The sequence below is a fragment of the Malania oleifera genome, chromosome 9 (genome assembly GCF_029873635.1).
Source record: "Malania oleifera isolate guangnan ecotype guangnan chromosome 9, ASM2987363v1, whole genome shotgun sequence".
Lineage (NCBI taxonomy): Eukaryota > Viridiplantae > Streptophyta > Magnoliopsida > Santalales > Ximeniaceae > Malania > Malania oleifera.
In genome coordinates this window covers 25,004,162-25,017,219 of record NC_080425.1, presented here as the reverse complement: position 1 = coordinate 25,017,219, position 13,058 = coordinate 25,004,162, and the positions used below count along the sequence as shown (strand labels likewise).

Sequence of the window (13,058 nt, the reverse complement as noted above, 5' to 3'; positions counted from 1 at the left end):
AATTGAAATAAAGTTGCAAATCTAATCTAAATGGCACCCAAAGAACTCTAGGTCTATCATTAACCAAAGAGGGGCCAAAGAGAAACCCTAATCTTATATTCAAAGTTTGGTTTTTATCCAAAAGGGTTTACAAGCGTTTGAATTCAAATTAGGAAAGTTTTGGCAGAAATCTAATGAAACAGGTTCTGGATTCAAACACAATCGACCAAATCGCAACCTAGCCTTCCCCTGGTTGCGCCCTGGTCGAGACTCTTAGGAATTCTAGGGTTCAATCTGCAGGCTTCCTCGACTTGGTCGCACCTTTAGGATCTCTTGGTCGTGCCCTAGTCGAAACTCTCGGGATATCTGCTTCAGTATGCACTCTAGAGTCTTCATTTTGTGACTTGTTCGCCCCTTGTGTTTGCTGGTCGCACCACATGGTCGAGCAAGGTCTTGTTTGCTTTGATGAACTACGACTTTGGGGACTTGGTTAAGCACTTGGTTAAGACTTGTGATTCCTAATAACTCCCTTGGTTTCTTGCATTGCTTAACTCCTTGGTTTTAACTTCATTTTCTCGAAACATGAACAAACCACACATAACTTCGAATTATGATAAGAAATGGTAAATACAAGATAAATGAGAACAAAACATAGGTAAGTGAGGGCCTAAAATAGTGCATTTTAGGGAGACATCACCACCCCCAACTTACACTTTGGTTGTCCTCACGCAAAGAAAAACTAAAAAACTATAAAAGATAACCAAATTCCTATCTACCTCCTCTTTCATGGGAAACACGATTGCATTTACCATATGCTACAAGGCTTTAAACCCTTAGGTGACCCTAATGGACGAGTTATAGTTTTGTGAGGGTTTCCAAGGTGATATCCACAAACACCAATCTCAGTGGACATTAAGTAGGATAAACAAATAACACAATAATGCCATTTCACATACAAGAATATAAAATTATTACAATTAGACTCATCCATAGATGACTCTATTATAAAGACAACTCTGGAGCAAATCACTCAAACATGTCTCAAAAGTGTATAGCCATTAAGAAAATCATAACCCATAGAGAATCAACCAAAAATTACAATTCATAGTTAATATCATCGTATAAATCCGAGCATAAACAAAGATAATTACAAAGTTTGTGTAAAGTGAATGATTTATCGCACTCGGTTCACCTTCGGGCACCTACAGAACATTTATCTTGACTCAGCCTCACTGGTATAGTCTAAAAAAGACTCAATCTAACAACCCAAACATTATTTCATTTTCATTTTTTTTTTGTATATATACAAATCTTAAATATCCCTACTATAGACTCTCAAGCCTCACATAGGCGCTGAAGTATTTCTGTAGATAGTGGGCACAACTATGCAGTAGAAAAACATAAATCACATAACCACATATATACATACCATACCAGAATCCAGTAATTTTCCATATTATATTTACATATACTGGTATCACCTCCCCAAAACTCAAACCTCCCTATATCAACTTACCCTAAGCACAGAGCAACCAAGGGACTCTCTATCCGCGAGCCTAATCTGCTCGCCTAGCTGGCTCACCTGAAAAATGTTAAAATAATGGGATGAGTCAATGCTCAGTAAGTGGAAATAAGCTATTACTAGTGTGTGGCAACCAAGTTGCATATCAAATAATAATACATTTGAAACTGTAAAGCTGGCAAATCAGTATAAATAAATTTTGCGTTAATTGTAGCTTAAAATATAACTGTATCATCTAAACTTTCTATCTTTTGTACTGCTAATATCATACTATATACATTAAATGTTGTAAAATTGTATACACACATATATATATATATATATATATAACTATTCTTTTCCTTGGAAATCTGTATGTCATGATTTGACCCCTCATGACAGGGTTGTGTGGCCCGTAAACGGGACTTAATGTTGGTTGGCCCTCCAGGTAAGTCACTATACTCTACACTACCTCAATCCGGCCAAACTACATCCACTCCTAAGCACAGAATTTGAACTGCTACCTCATCAAACCAGCCCCTTCGACCCAACTGGGGAGCGCCATCCTCTCCGAGCATGGTTTGACGGTACCCACACATTATCTGAGATATGTGGTTGCATCTATTCTGTATATAGCAACGGTACCATGCTCTGTAGACTGTATCTGTCTTTAATGTCTCATTAGGGATCTGATACTATATAAATATATATACTATAATTATCTTTGTTGTTTTTATCATGTTTCCAAAATAACCTTAACATTATAATTATGTACTGTAAATACTGCAATATCTGAACAACATGTCTGTAGCATCTTGATGCTATAACTATATATTCTATCTGTATAAACTGTTTGTATAAACTGAGTGTTATGGCACTAGGAAAACATGACATTCTGTAAATACTGTAGATATTGATCTAAGTAAACATATGTGTACATGTATATATATATCTGTCTGTGTAAATATCTGAATATATACTGATATGAATAAAACTGTAAATGTACATATACTCGTATATAGTATATAACATGATATTCTAAGAAAAACTGCATAAGATTCTGTATCAAATAATATTTACTCAGGCCACACATTCTTAAATAATTTTATTCTAAAAAACTGCATAATAACTGGTATACATGCATATAAATCTCTAATAATATAAGTAAAATCTCCTAACATAGCATATTTCCCTTACCTAGTTTCTAAAAAAATCCTCACTAAACTCTGACCCTACACTTGCAGGGTTCTCCACTCAACACCGTAAAAACGACATCCCCCAGAACAAAACATCAGTATTTTCTTACATACTACATTTCCTATAACTGTAGGGAAAGCAGATTCTGAATAAAACACCTTACCCTGGATTTGGAATGAATTTCAAACCCATTTTCCCCACGATCAGTTCCGGCAGACTTGCAGAAAACCTCGCCACAAGCGTCGTGGTGGCCTCAGATCTTCAATCCGGTGAGAAATGGAGCCAGGATCGAAGAGAGAAGGGGAGGGGTGCGTTTTAGAGGGAGAGATGGGTTTCTGCACTGATTTTCTGATGAAAATATCTAGGTTTTTCTTTTTATAGTCTCAAATTCATCAACAAGACACGTCATCTTTCCGACGAGTCCTTAAGAAATTTCATCGATGAACTTCCTTCCTCGTCGACAAATTTCAGACTGCCCAAAATCCTCTCTCGGTATTTTCTCATTGACAAGGCATGGCTTCCTCAACGAGACATGGCTTCATCAATGAGGCCCCCTTATGAACTCGTTGATGAGGCCTTGTGTAAATCTTTCGAGTTATTACATCCAAAGTGCAACATCGTCGACAAACGTGAAGCGTTCGTTGACAAAGTTTGCTGCCTCCTTCTGTTTCTGTTTCCATTTCCCTCAATTTTTATTATTTAAATACCATTATTTTTCAGGTCATTACACTCAAGAAAATTGGGTCACTCTCGTTTATGAGGAAAAACATGCATGGTCAAACATCTTAAATACTTCTTAGAACCAACGATGAAAGTGGAGTGGACTAGTCTCATAAGAATGGAATCCAGCCTATTAACGAGGTGTTGGGTACTTCACCCTAGCGCCTTCTCACCTACTCGTCACATCCTACCAAGACCACCCTAGATTGAATATTCATAAACCAATATGTGAAACCATACATATGCATCAGAACAACCGAAGAAGCTTCATACATGAGGAGATGTGGTGTGTTGTGTCCTTAGCTTGACCATTTTGTACTTGGAGCAGGTATTCTATGTATTTCATCTCATTTTTCTCTTTCTCTCTCTTTTGCTCATTCTTTTCTTTATATATTTTTCTTCTATAGCTAGCTAGGACAATCATCACAACTTATGTTATCTTCATGCTACCGATAAGGAACTAAGCTCAAAAAGGGAGTTCATGAATTATGTTCATCTCTAGGGGTTACTTAATTCTCACGTCTTGAGTAGGCTACAAGACCTAGGTTTATATCTCCCCACTAGACATCACCTTTAGGCTAGCAAATGCAAATAAGGAGACTAGCATGAAAAAAATACCCAAAGAAGAAAAACTGAGTTTTGTGAACTCAGAGTATATGTAAATGACTCACAAAAAAACAACAAAGTCAATAAAACCTCACAAGGTCTCATAGTCGCCACAATTGTTCTCTCAGTGCCCACAAGGAACCCTAAGTGAAACAAATCATGTGAAAATGCATCCTAGCTTTGTAATATACCATGTGAATACCAGACTTATACATCAGCGTTAAATCGAATGAACTCCTAGTCAACCCTTATCGAGTGGAAAAATAGGTAAATTGACTATACCGCATAAAACTATGCACAAGCAACTCACTTCATTGTTAGTGAGCATAATAAAGTCATCTAAAAGATACAACCTATGATCGTAATAGACAAGCTATATAAAAGTATGTAAATGGCATCAAAAGTGTTAACATGGCATGCATCAAGCAGTGTTCACTAAAAATTTAAAAATCATGTCATTTTTGTGCCCAAAATGCGTCGTGTACTGCTTTCCTAACCCCCGACCTGCAACTTAAAACTTTAGTGTCCCTACTAAAGTAAGGACATAAAGCACTTGGAAATCATGGGAAGGAATCACTGCAGGGGGACCATAAAGGAAACAAGTGTACCTGCACAAGTAAGCATCCAGCATAAAACCAAGATATATGAAGAAAAGCAATGGTACACTAAGCACAAAAAATAGTTAGAAACAAGTCACCATGTATTCATTAATAACCTAGGTAGTACAACTGAAGATAGATACAATATGAGCAAAAGAATAGCCAAAGAAAAGTCATGGTGATACAAAAGAAATAGAAAATACAAGTAAAAGGAGAAAAGAAACAGTTGTGAGCACAAGCACAATGCAAGTACAAAGGAGAGCTCATATCAAAAGATCCTATACAACCAGCACTACTCCTTATCAGTAGAACCACCCATGTCATAAATAGAATCACCGCCCTCTAGATCGCCTAAAGCATCGGATGGGATGCTCACATCAGACTGGTGAGCCACATTAGATGGTGTGTGCGAAGTAGTCGCGTCATCGTAAAAAAAAAAAAAAAAAAACTGCCTAACACAACTGATGACTTGGGTGATGCTGGAGTGGGGGGGGGGTGGCATGTGAATAGTTAGAGCAGGTGGTGGCGGAGTGGGTGCAGAAGGTGATGTGTGCGAAACTGGGGCTGTAGGTGGAGCGCGAGAGGCTGGAGCCGCAGTTGGAGCATTGGAACATGTCCCAGTGGCAGGAGTAGATGATGCAACTACCATGCTAGCATCCATGGCTCTCGATAGATGTGCCATCGCACGTCGTGGGCTAGGAGTAGGAGGTGAGACATTGGAAAGAGGCATTGAGATATCTATCAATAATATGAGGACCATCGCCAAGGAAGGATTCGACTGGGCAGGCGTGTCCTCTGGAGTCATTGTGGCTGTAACTGGAGATGCCGGAGTATCGACTAGCTCTGTGGATGGCTCTGTAGTGGGTGGCACATCCATAGGTACTGATCAATAGGTGGGGGACTATGCCTTACTCACAAAAGTAGATGCTAGTTAATGAGTCCCTAAAATACATGATTTTAGACCCTCATTTATCTTTTTTTATCCTCATTTTACTATGTATTTACCCATTGTCATCATTGATCAGAGTTATGCAAGGTTTGTTCATCTTTTCAGGAAAAAAAGGCTAAAACCATGGAGTTAGGCATTACAAGAAGCCAAGGAGGATTTGGAGGACATAAAGCTCAAATCAGATGCTCCACCAAGCTCCTGAAGCTTTAGATCATCAAGGGACAAGAAGACGATGCTTGACCATATGGCGCTACCAGCAACACTCAGGGACAACTTAGTCTTCCACTGCAGACTCAAGGGTTCCAACTATGATAAAAATGCTGCAAGGTTCGACCAAGTCCTCGACCAAGTGACTCTCCAAGGTGACCTCATTGAGAAACTGAGATAGAACTCCGAGTAGAATTACTGAGAGCCTCGATGAAGTGTTCGACCAAGAGACCTTAAGGCGCGACTATGTCGAGTTCCTAAGATTTCCTAAAGATCGAGATCTTGCAAGTCTCAACTATCAGCTCGACCAGCAAGACCCTGAGGCATGACACAGTCAAAGACATTGAAGATTTGAATTCTTGATTTCCCACGAGTCTCGACTAAGGCGCACACAAGAATGACATAGGGGCGACTTGGTCAACAGCGATGATCTTCTGCGCAAGATTTGCTGCAAACTTTCCTAACTTGTAAAACAAACCTTATAAACCCTAGAACCTATAAGTATTCGCTATGAACATGAGCTCTGAGTTTCTCTTTGGTCTCTCTTAGGTTAGTGACAGACTTAAGATGTCATTGAGAGCCATTTTAGATTAGTTAGAGTAGGTTTTCAATTCCTATTTGGTGCATGTATGAAGTGTCTCACGACCTGTGACAACCGGCGGCATTCATATGCTCTCTGTGTATATTACATGATCTTCTTTTGTACTTCCTAACATTAGTGACAAATGTGATGAATGCAAAGGGATGATCTTTTTACATGCTTTCGTTTTACTTGCTTTCATTTACAGTTTTCCTTTATTGTTTTCATTTTTGGTTTATATTGTGATGATGTTTAGTGACAAAATTAGCAAATATATTGCTTTAGTAAGGTACACGTATTAGGCTATAGTCTCCCATAAAGGTTCTCATGATCATTGGTGATAAAGTTACTCCAGTTCCTGACCACGCTCTGGACGGTTGGTGCACCCTTGCTGAAACGACCTGCTAATAAAATAAAATATTTTTCTTTAGTTTTAAATTCAATCATTAACCTAAACAGCAGAAGTCTAATCATATAAAATAAAACCACACATAATACAATACCAGAGTGTCAAATCGACCCACAATATACAAACATCACTGTTCTCTCGAGACTACCCTTACTAATTCCAAGGGTTTGCAAAACATGCTACCCAAAAATAAAACTCATTCTAAAAAAGGGCAGTATAACAGTCCCTCTACCAACGAGCCTGCTCCGCTTGCCTAGCTGGTTCACCTAAAAAAAATAATTCAACACTGGGATGAGCCAACGCTTAGCATGACAAAACATGCTATTCCTAGTGGCCACTGGGCTATAGTTTGGTAAAAATAATTAGATTTAGGAATAGTATGAATAATTGAATATGAAAATGCTGATATTACATAACATATAATCAAACCATTAACTATATTCTTTAACATGCCAATCTGTATGAAACTACTTTTCATATTAATACGACTATTCCTAAAAGTCTGATAGTACTCATAATATCTAAGAAATTTCCCTAGATGGATGTATGTAATGATTTAACCCCTTATGACAGGGTTGTGCGGCCCGAAGGCAGGACCTATCCTAGCTGGCCAACTAGGGTAAGTCAATTGAACTTCGACAGTCTGATCGGCCCACTCAATCCATATATGATGGAGAGCTTGTCCCTACATGGGCATGATCGACCTCATACCACTTACTATCTGAATAAAGTGGTTGCACTCTAAACTGAATATCTGTAACTATGGTACCATGCTCTGCTGTCCGATCCATTAGGGTCTGATACTATATAAGTAGTTGATATCTGTAATATACTATTTTTATTATGGTTTCTAAAATAACCATAACCCCATAGAATTTATCTGAAATTCTAAATAAACTAATTGAAAATCTGTTTTTAGTATAACTGAACTGCTGTCTGAATATCTGTATATCGGGGCGTTATGGTACTGATAAACATGTTATTATGAGATTACGAAAAATACATATTTCTGAGTATATTGTATACTGAAAAATTTGTCATTCTATAACATGCAAATGACATGGTATTTCTGTTAATAACTACAGACATGATATTCACATATTTTATAAGCATAGTACTGTTCGGTCATCAACTCAAGCCACACATACATATTAATATTATCATGTTCTGGAAACTGTAAATATATATATATATATATATATGTATATAATTTGAATAATAATTTTTAAAAAATATATAATTCATGCTGGAATCGTAAAAGAGTTTCCTAGCATAGCATATTTCCCTTACTTGACTACTAGAAAGCCCCTACGGTATACTGGTCCAACACCCATAGAGCTTCTCACTCAACACCTTGAAAACAACTTTTTCCAAAACAAAATATCATTATTTCTTTATCTCCATCATTTCTTACAACTGCCAAAAGGCCAAAAACTAAATAAAAGGCCTTACTCTGATTCTGGGGAGAAATTCGACTCGATCCCACCAACGATTCGCCCCAGCAGACTTAAAGAGAACTCCGCCAGGAGCGTCATGGTGGCCTCAGATCGTCGATTCGGTGACTGATGGGGCTGAAATAGAAGAAAGTTGGAAGAAGAACCGTAGGAGAGGGAGATAGAAGGTTTTCCGTCGATTTTCTACGATTAAACTGAGTTTTGAGCTATTTATACTGCGGCCTTCGCCGACGAGCCACGTCATCTCATCGATGATTCTAAGAAGAAATTCGTCGACGAACTCTCCCTTTAATCGATGAAATTCAGAGTCACCCAAAATATTCCCTTGGTATCTTCTCGTCGACAAAACATGCCCTCATTGACGAGTCCCACTTGTACCCTCGTCGACGAATCCCCTGTATTCGTCGATGAAATCTGCTGCCTGCTTTTGTTCCTGTTCCCATTTGTCTTTCTCTTTATTATTTAAATAACATTATTCTTCGGGTTGTTACACTTGTTACTCTATGCCATCGAACAACTCCTTGGATTGTTTAGCCGCGTTCCAGTTAGTTTTGTATGGTAAACTCACTGAACTTAGATTATGCAAAACAACATCCTAAACTATAATCATGTCTAAACACTGCTTTATAGGAGTAGAGTTAACTTAGATTTATATGCTTTCTTTTATATGCTTTCCAGTAGATTGTTAGATTTCACTCATTGAAAAATACCACCTTTTTACTTCTCTTTTATACAAGGTTATAGTAAACTAATTTGGAAGTGGCTTACCAACAACGTTTCAAGTCCCTATGGATTGACACCCAACTTTCCCACTTTCTACTGAACTTGGGATTGTTAGGTTGTATAAATTTTATCTTTAGTAGTTAAGGACCCAAGCCTTGGCGAGCCTACCAAATTTTGACGCCGTTGCCGGGGACTTGGCTACGGTTATAAGCCAACCTCCACTTTAGAGTATTGTTGCCTTGTGTTTTTGATTTGCCCACCTTTTATTTTAATCTTTCTTTATTTATTTTCATTTTTTTGGTTTGTTTTCTCTAAAGTCTTGATTCTGGGTGCTTTAACTATGCATGTTTGGTTTGCGCTCTTAGAATCCCAAGAGAGTTCCTATAGATCCCAAGATTTAAAGATCCCGTAGGTCCGTTAGGAAACTTGCCTCAAATCTAGAGATCACTGTGTCGTCTGAGCCAAAAGTTATGGTTGAACGAAACCTGCCGGTTCTCTAAGATCAATTCCTAGAACCCCAAGCTCCCCACCTACCGGTGGTGGGAGAGTAGCCACTTCGGCTGGTTAGGGACTACTTTGTGTTTAATGCTTACACATCGCCGTTCTGCATCCTGTTCCTGGATGTTAAGGTGGCGTAATTCAAGATTAAGACTTTAATCATCTCGATGCTGCCCAACTTTCATGGGAACCCCATTGAAAATTTTTATCATCATCTAGATAAGTTCTTGGAGATATGCTTCACCATTTGCATACCTAATTTTAGTGATGATGCCCTTTGTCTTAGGCTCTTTCCATTCTCTTTTAAGGATAAGGCTGACGTCCTTAGAGCCGAATTCGGCGACCAACTGGGCCACCATGCAACTTGAATTTTTGAAAAAGTAGTTTCCAAGTTGGAAGATTAACCAGCTGCGAAGGGCAATCACAAGTTTCACACAAACAGATGGGGAACCTTTCTTTGAGACCTAGGAGCATTTCAGGGACCTACTTCGTAAATTCCCACATCATCAGTTCTCAAGTAGCAATTAGTTCAAAATTTTTACGAAGGATTAGCAAAGAGAGATAGGTCCATGGTTTATGCATCATGTGGAGGTACTTTCCTCACAAACCACGAGAACGAGACTTGGGTTCTCTTTGAAAACTTTGCTAAAAATTCTCAGTAACGCATGGTTGCCGCTCGTAGATTGCCCAGTTCATCAACCTCTCAACCTAAGGGAGTTTACGAGTTGGCCACAAGCCAGGACCTAGTCCTTACCCTGCATGCCATATCCAAAAAATTAGACTAGTGCCTATCCTTAGGATCGCAGACAATGGCGTGTGTAGAGGTTTGTGCAATTTGCTCTGACCCTTCTCATATATGTTATAATTGCCCCCATGCACATTCCCAGTCTGATCTTGTGCAAGAGGAAGTGAAGGTCACCCACAATTGGTATGATAAACTGTCCAACAACCCTTATTCGAATACCTACAACCTTGGGTGGAAACAACATCCCAACTTCTTCTGGAGGCCGCAAGCTCCGGTTTTTCAATCCCAAAGACCTCCACAAACCTCTAATTCTTTGCCTCCACGGCCATACCAAAATTTCCAAAATCATCCTGATTCAGCCCCTAGATCTTTAACCGTTCAGTAGCCATCTAAATATGACACATTTCAAGAGATGGTACTGAGAACCCTTAAGAACATTGAGGCTGATCGCCAAGTGGATCGACAACTCCTTCACTCTCATTCCCAATCCATCACGAAGCTAGGACCCACCTTGGGGCAACTAGCTACTATCTTGAGTCAAAGAGACGAGGGCAAGTTTCCAAGTCAGCTCATAGTGAATCCTAAGGGACAAAATGAGGTGGAATGTGAATCGGACGCTGGTCCCTCATCATACCCTGAGCAAGCTCAGGCGGTGACTACCCTCTAAAGTGGTAGGCTGATAGATAAATAAGGCAAGGAGCAACTGAGCACGAGAGAGAACAAAGATGAAAAAAGGGTAGTGCCCAATGCTAATTTATGCACCCTATCTTCCTTTAGTAGGGTACCCAAACCCTTGAGTCCCACACCTACAACTGGAAAGACCAAACCTCACTTCGCCTCCCATACGGCTTTTCACAGCCCCTTAGTGGCACATCTTGCAACCCCTCTTGCACCTTCTATATTAGGAAAGAGGCCTCAACTGAGTCCATCTAGGACATGTTTAAACAAGTGAGAATTGAAAAGCCTCTCCTAGATGGCATTAAGTAATCGCCTGCATTCACAGAGTTCCTTAAGGACTTATCAACGTAGAAGTAAGAGTCAAGGGTGCATATGGATAGGTTAGCTAACTAGGCCGAGCACATGAACTCCATAATACTAAGGTACCTCGTTCCTAAAGTGAAAGACCCCAGCTCACCTAGTATTTCATGTGTAATTGGCGGTTACACCATTAAGAGTGTTCTTTTAGATTTAGGGGCAAGCATAAACATCCTTTCATATCGGCCTAACAACAACTTGGCCTTGGGAAGATGAAACCCACCACAATAATAGTGAGTCTTGTTGATTAATCTCTTAAGTAACCCCGAGGTGTGGTAGAAGATGTGGTGGTAAAGATGGGAGAATTCCATTACCTTGTCAATTTCATCATTTTAGATATGAAGTCTTCAACAACTCCAATCGCTGTCCTTCTAGGACGACCATTCCTAGCCACAACCAATGTTTGCATTCAATACAGAATGGGGATTATAGAAATTTCATGGGGGCCATTAGCAACTTAGGTTAAACATATTTACTGCCCCCCAGCACGCATTTAAAGTTGTCCAAGTCGTGGACGAAGACCTGATTGATACAATTGTCAGGGAAGAGGCTCCCTCACTTCTATAGAGGGATCCTTGGGATAATGCACTTCAGCTTGAACACCCCTCCATGTCTGAACTAGGAGACTTCGATGATCACACTTCTGAAAGTCATGATTTGGTCTTCCATCCTAAGAACAAGTTGAGGGTCTAATGTCACCTTCGAACTAGGAGGAGTTCAAAATGAGCTTAAGTGCGTCTGGCTGAAGACGGTAAACTTAGCACTTTTGGGAGGCAACCCAATAATTTTTATTTTATTTTTGAGTTCATAGGTTGTTAAGGGTAGACTAAGTAGAGTTTTGAGTCTTTAGAGTAAACCATAGGATAAGTTCGGGGTGCAACAAAAGTGGCGACCATCACACATGTGGGCGGCTAGGTCCAGTCGCTGAATTGTGTTGAAATTCAGAAATACTGAGAGGGTCGACCATGTTTGCAACTAGTACCGAGCCATGTGTGACCTGGTCGAGAACACCAAAAGGTTGTTTAAAACTTATTTCATCCCCAACTCTTCACCTCTTGCTTTCTTATTACCACCTGCTTGAGTATAGTCATCCCCTTTTTGCCTTCGCTACCATAACAAGTCGTTACTTCATTACACTTCCTTAACTATGTCGTCTCCTTATAATTCATCTCCGAAATCATCCCATGCATCATCTCAAATTGCTACCAAGCAGTGACGGCTGCGAGTTCTGCCATGACAGGGTTCCTTGTCGATGGGTCAATCGATTTTAGAGTGTAGGGTGAAGCTACATACGTGGTGAGGGCACCATGCAGATGGTTATGACAAATACCATGATGGGGTTTCGCTCCGCAACCAAGAAGTTTAGTACAAACCCTGAGGATTCCAAGGGAACCTAATGAAGACTTGCAGACGCGTCCACCACACTCTGCAACACTTTTATCTGTGGAACAGGCCCCATACCTCTCCACTGGACTTTATGAGGTCCGGCTTCCCTATCCACTTCCATTCCAAACATTCCAACCCACTATGCCGTATTTTCCTCCTTTTGAAGTCATTGATGACCCCACCACAAGACACCAAGAGACCATGTCGGGTGTGCAACCATTGCCCTTATCCATTTCAATCGTACCAATCTCTATAACTAGGTACCATGCCTAACTAACCAATACCACTCCAGGTTCTCCAACCACATCGGTCTTGATCACCACTTTCTCCCCACCGACTTCAATACTTACGATAAACGACACCAACCTGTGATGTAGTGTTGGCCAAACCATTGATGTTTTCTTCTAATTCAGATTCTGATTCTGACTCCAACTAAAGTCAACATAGTTGTGTCATTCAATATTGGGTCT

At 39.8% G+C, this 13,058-nt stretch overlaps 1 non-coding gene across 1 annotated transcript; it reads right to left on the bottom strand.

Moving 5' to 3' along the window:
- Window positions 1–9,828: 9,828 nt before the first annotated feature.
- Window positions 9,829–9,934, bottom strand: LOC131165201 (small nucleolar RNA R71). Its single transcript, XR_009139516.1, has one exon. It is a non-coding gene; the product is annotated as a small nucleolar RNA R71 (small nucleolar RNA).
- Between the last annotated feature and the right edge of the window lie 3,124 nt (window positions 9,935–13,058).